Raw genomic sequence first — 6,191 nt, forward strand, 5'->3', positions numbered from 1 at the left:
AAATAAAATTCAGAGCTTGAGATAGCTGAAGAGGGGAAAAGAATATCCAGTGTAAGAAAACAAAGCCTTAGAATAAGCATGGATTTGGAGGAGGAATTCTGCAGAGATCAACCCATTTGACGTGGCGAATACATGTATGTGAGTTAGTGAGAAATATATTTGGAGATATAGATTTTTTTGTTAACATGACAAAGGATCTGGAATGCAGGCAAAGCAGTGTGGATATTATCTTAAAAGGAGTGATAAGATTCCAGGTCTTGAGAAGAGGAGTGAGATTATTTTGTCAGAAGATTAATCTGGCAGTAGTGTGCAGAGAAAGCAGTTAGGAGGCTATCACAAAATCTGGACATAAATATGAGGAGGGCCTAGGAATGAAGAAGGAGGAAAATGTGAGACATGAAAAAAGCAGTGAGTGATACTCCAACTATGGTCTATGGACTGATGTTGCTCATAAACCCGTAGTTGCTGACTTGATACAAGGCAATTATAGATTTGAGGATAAGCGTTTAAAAACCTTTTACCAAACTGGCTAACCCTGGCCAGTTTGGCTCAGTGGATAGAGCATCAGCCGGTGGACTGAAGGGTCCCAGATTTGATTCCAGTCAAGGGCGTATGCCTGGGTTCCGGGCTCAATCCCCAGTTGGGGGCGTGCAGGAGGCAGTCGATCAATGATTAGCTCTCATCATTGATGTTTCTATCTCTCTCTCCCTCTCTCTTCCTCTCTGAACTACAAGTTACATTTCCCTAAATGTGATGCAAATTCTATTTTAAACATATCTGTACAGTTAGTTTCACAGTTTTTTTTACGAGAAAGTACTATTCTTTAATGCCTTCTCAGCCATCATTTATTTCCAATTTTAATATTTGTAGTTCCTCTTCCATGTGATATTTTTCACCAGTAATGCAAATTTCTGCAGCAGTGAGTTACGTAAATCACAGTCACGCTGCTGATCCTGAAGTCATTTGTTCTTGCTCCTGTGATGTAATGTCATGGTTGACCAAGACTAGGCATGACTACCCATTTTGGGAATGTCTTTGTGATTCCATTTTTATGTCAATGAAAGTTCAAATAACTTTTATTATCCAACTTATTTCACTTAGTTATTACAGGCTTAAACTATTATTGTCAACATTTAGCAGATAGAATTATGACAGATTAATTGCACTTTGGAGGATCTGGAGGACTTAGACTCATAGGAATATCCTTGCTGTATTTTGGGGAATTCTTAAATAAGGTACATTATTTTCATAAGGATTATTTAAGTGCTTGTGGTATCAGGTGAAGAAAAAGGTTAGCTAAAGAATAAACAATTTCATTTTAAGTCTAGTAGAATATTTTGTTAAAATAGTTCATTTTCATTATGTGTTGTTAAAACAGCTTATACTTTTTATTAGAATATATGTAAAATTTTGAATTGTGCCCAGAACAGTATTTGGTATATAATAGGTACTCAATAAATACTTATTGATTCTTGTTCATTAAATGTGGAGTGATGGTGGACAAAGCCTTTCAAATGGACAAATAGTATGAGCAGAGGCACAAAAGTAGGGAAAATGTGAGTTTAGAGAAAAACAAAGATGGCTTCCTGAAAGTAACATGTATGTGTAATTACCAATTACACATAATTTATTGGCTAAATAATTTTGGTGGCTTATTAATTTCTGCACAATATTTAAAATACTAATGACCCTTTCTGATGCTTATATCCAAAGTGAATAGGTAAGCTTAAATACCAAAAGTTATTAACTCTGACTAATCTGAATTTCTGAGCCTCTCCTCTCCTTTCTACCTTCTTCCTTCTTCTCCCCTCCTTCCCCCCGTACCCCTGTATTTTGCTCTAGCTTTGGCTCTTATTCTCTCCCTTTCTCACCTTTTTCTTCATTCCTGATGTTTCCCATATTCAAGTCTCTTTTCTTTGTTTACTTTTTTTGTTTCTGTTTCTCTCCCTGCAATGACTCCCTTCGTTTTTGTTTCCCAGTTCCCAGCATCTCTTTCTTCAGTTAGGTCTCTAACTATAATATGGAGGTGAAATATATTTCTGTATGCTAATCAAATGATGAAGTAAGGTTATTTTTCTTTGTTGAGATATAATTGACATATAAAATTGTAAGATATTTAACATATATCATGATGATTATTTATATATATATATATAATATAAGATTCCCTCCATCTAGTTAATTAACACATCCAATCACCTCACGTATTTTTTGTGTGTGTGAGAGAACATTTAAGTTCAACTCTCTTAGCAAAATTAAGTTATACAGTACAGTGTTATCAATTATAATCACCACTAGAAACCCGGTGCACACAAAATTCGTGCACAGGTAGGGTCTCTAGGCATGGCCGGTGATCAGGGCCGGCTGGGGCCTTCCTTCATTCCCTGCCACCCCCTGCTGGTCAGTGCACATCACAGTGATCGATCAAACTCCCGGTCTCCGGTCGAACTCCCCAGGGGACAATTTGCATATTAGATACACACACACACAAATACACACACACACACACACACACATATACACACACACTACATTAGGGAGGTTTTTATTCTAAATTTAATGTGAAAAAAAGTTTATGCCGCTCTTTCTGAGACTAAATAAAATTAGTTTTAACTTATAAATGATGTTGATTGATTTTTTTTTTTTACAAATTATTGAATCCCTAATCTTCAAGTTAGAAGAAGGGGATCAATAGACCTTAATTAATGAATCCTGGTAAAGCATAATGCCTTATTGAATTAACTCCTAATTCTCTTTAGCAACCTTAATTCCTATTTTTTTTTCTAAACAGAAAATATATTACATGATCCTTTAGCATCTAATTGCATCTTTATATATGCAGTTACACAAGAGCTGGAATATTTGTCCATTACATTAATTCTTTATCCCCAGTGCCTAGAACACTGCTAACAAATATCAGATGCTCAGCAAATAGTTGTTGCTTTTTATTTCAAATCTGCAAGCCCATTCTACTTGCTAATCCAAAATAGCTATCATGACTTTTAGAGTAACATTAATCATTAGGATAACTTAGTTTATGATCGATTTATAAATGTAACCATACAATTTCATATTTAGAGAATGTTTTCATTTAATTCAGTCTACCCTTTAGTCTTAGCCAAAACATCATTTTACTATCCTTCTAAAGGACTCATTTTAATTATCTCAAGCATCTAAAAAGTAATCTAGATATTAATAGTAATAGTTAATATTTATTGAGCAATTATCCTGTATTAAGATCTATTTTAAGCACATTACATACATTATCTCATTTTATTCTTCCAACAATCATGTAAGGTATACACTGTTATCTCTGTTTTGCAGATGAAGAAACAAGCACAGAAAAAAAAAACAAGTTGCCAAGCACCCTATCTTGCACTCTTTAGCAAGAACCTAATTGTCCAGTATTTAACTTGACAGAGAATGAGATGTCTACACCTCACCACCACCATTGCACACTTAACAATTAGATCTACATGAGAATTACCATATTCAGGTGTAACCATGAGTTATATCTAAACTTTTAGTTGTTCTGGTTCACTGAAAATCTGTTTATGTGTCTTATAAGTGATGAGCAACTTGATAATATTAGATCACCAAATGTTCAATTTATATTGAATAACTTCACTACCACTTAAAATCAACCACTGTTAGGAGATTCTTTATTTCTATTTTTCTTTCTTTCTTAAATTACTCTTAAGCTAAAATGAAGTAATTTTATTTTGTCATCCCAGGATATAGAGGTCATTTAATAGCAAATTTTGTATGGCCATCATAAAAAATCTAGGGAAGGCTGTAATTGAGTCTGCCCTCTAATGGAATCAATCAGTAATTTTGAGGAGGGAAGGGAAGTAGTAGATCCATGTATTTCGTTTGATGGGATAAAAATTAGTCGTTTGGGAGTATTCATATTCTTACAATTTCCCCAGTTTACCAAAGAGACTTTTCATTTGACAATATAACACCCTCTTCCCTTTCCCTCCCTTCCCTTTAGAAAGTTACCAGGTCAGCTCCTAGATTTTTGTGACAAAGTATTGGTGAATGAGTGGAAAGGGACTGGACATGAAAAGCTGGAAGAGATTTAAGTTGATATATATAATAAAGTGCTGGGGAGGAAGGAGAGGAAGGAGAGATTATGAAATTACTGGGCTGAGAAGGGGAAAGTGTTTAGTTGGGAAGGCTTTAATGAAGGAGATACTTTGGAGAGAATGGTGTATAGAAAAAAAATCGAAGGGAAGGGGGAAAATATTTGGAGAAAGGAGATGAAGGAAGGGTTGGTTGTGGATATAAATTGAATCTCCTTTATTGTACTTTAAAAGACAAGTAGAGAACGGAATTTCTTTTAATCTTGCAGGGAACAAGAAGTGCTCCAATTATGTGTTGAATTGTGTTTCTTTACTTCTTCAGAGGGAGATGTCAGTTTGGGTGATGTTGAATTTGAGATTCCTGAAGAATCTCAGACAGGGGTGTTCAAAAGAAACATGGAAAAACAGATTTAGAACTCTTGAGAGAAGAGTTGTGATTAGAGAAGAAAATTAGGGAGCTACTATCAAGTGTTTATGGGTGACAGTGAGACCGAGAAGGAACTTGCAGAACACATAAAATAGAAGGTCTCAGAAAGAAGTGGTACCAAGAGAACAGACAAAAATAGCAGTTCTGTGGTAGGGTAAGAATTCAGAGAAACTGGTCTCTGGGAAGCAAAGGGAGAAGATAGTTTTAATAGTAGAGGATGGTCGAAATGTCAAATGCTGCAGAGGCAGGAGCCAGCTCAGACTGGCTTGTAGAAGTCAATTGTGAAATTTTCAGGATTTTTGTGAGCTGATTGTTATCCACAGCCATTATTAAAAATTAAATGGTATATACTTGCAATTTAACAAGTGGTCTTAAAAACAGAAGTAATGAACACACCAATTGCGTCACTTCCTAATTATTTTACACTTTTGAGGTGTTCATGTTGATTGTGTCTGTATTGTGTAGATACTGTATACTGTTGTGTGCTACTACAGCTCTTCCTCATTCTGTTTTCAGTGACACTACATTGGTAACCTGAAATCAATCCTGGTGGGAGCGTTTACACCACAGATATTGGCAAACACTATAAGTCAGTGTTTTTCCCTAGAACGGTGGTTCTCAACCTTGGCTGCACCTTAGAAGCACCTGGGAATCTTTTTAAAATCCCGATTTCTGGACCTCATCCTCCAGATATTCTGTTTCTTTGTTACTAATGTTGTGGCCCCACCCCATAACAAAGAAACAGAATTTCCAGAGGATGAGGCCCAGAAATCAGGATTTTAAAAGGATTCCCAGGTGATTCTAATGTGCAGCCAAGGTTGAGAACCACTGCCCTACAAGGAGAGCCATTGTTGAACCTTTACCAGTGCACCACTGGATAAATAGAATGAAAATCAGAAAAGTTAAATGGCTTTAGCCAGAAGGAGCTAACATGTTACTTTTGCTTGACTTTCAGTAAAAAGATAGGTGACAAATCATAGTAAAGTGGGTTGAGGAATGAAATAATGGAAAGTGAAGAAACAAATGTTCAAGTAAGTTTGAGAAGAAGTGAGTTAAACAGTTAAGCAGATTGTTATTGTTGATACTGTGTTTGTTTTTAATTTAGGGCCTACAGACTATATACAATATTAATGTACTTTATTAATCTCCAAAGATGAATAACATATGCAAATATATTTTATGGTGGAAGCTTTTTTGTTGGAAAAATCTTAAGAACACATTTGGGGAAATGCTGCTATAGTATTTCACAATTAAGTTTGAAACAAATATTCTTGTTATTAAAGTTTCTTAGATTTTTTAAAGAAATGTTATCAAGAATGGATGTTGAATTCAAGGGTTATTTTGCATTTTTGAGATGATCATGTTTTCCTTTTAAAATTTGACTAGTGAAAAAAATACATAATCCCGCTGGAGAACCAAGATGGCGGCATAGGTTAATGCCGGAGATTGCTGCCTCGAACAACCAATTCAAATTACACCTAAAAGACGGAACAGACATCATCCAGAACCACAGGAGGGCTGGCTGAGTGGAAATTCTACAACTAGGAGTAAAGAGAATATCATACCCAGACTCAGAGGAGGCACAGTGCCGAAGTGAAATACTCAGGTGCGGAGTGCGTGCGGAGTGGGCTGGCGGCCGAGGGTGAGGCTGTTGTTTTCAATCGGGAGGGGGGTTTGGA

This window comes from Myotis davidii, unplaced genomic scaffold (genome assembly GCF_000327345.1).
Source record: "Myotis davidii unplaced genomic scaffold, ASM32734v1 scaffold73, whole genome shotgun sequence".
Taxonomy (NCBI): Eukaryota; Metazoa; Chordata; class Mammalia; order Chiroptera; family Vespertilionidae; genus Myotis; species Myotis davidii.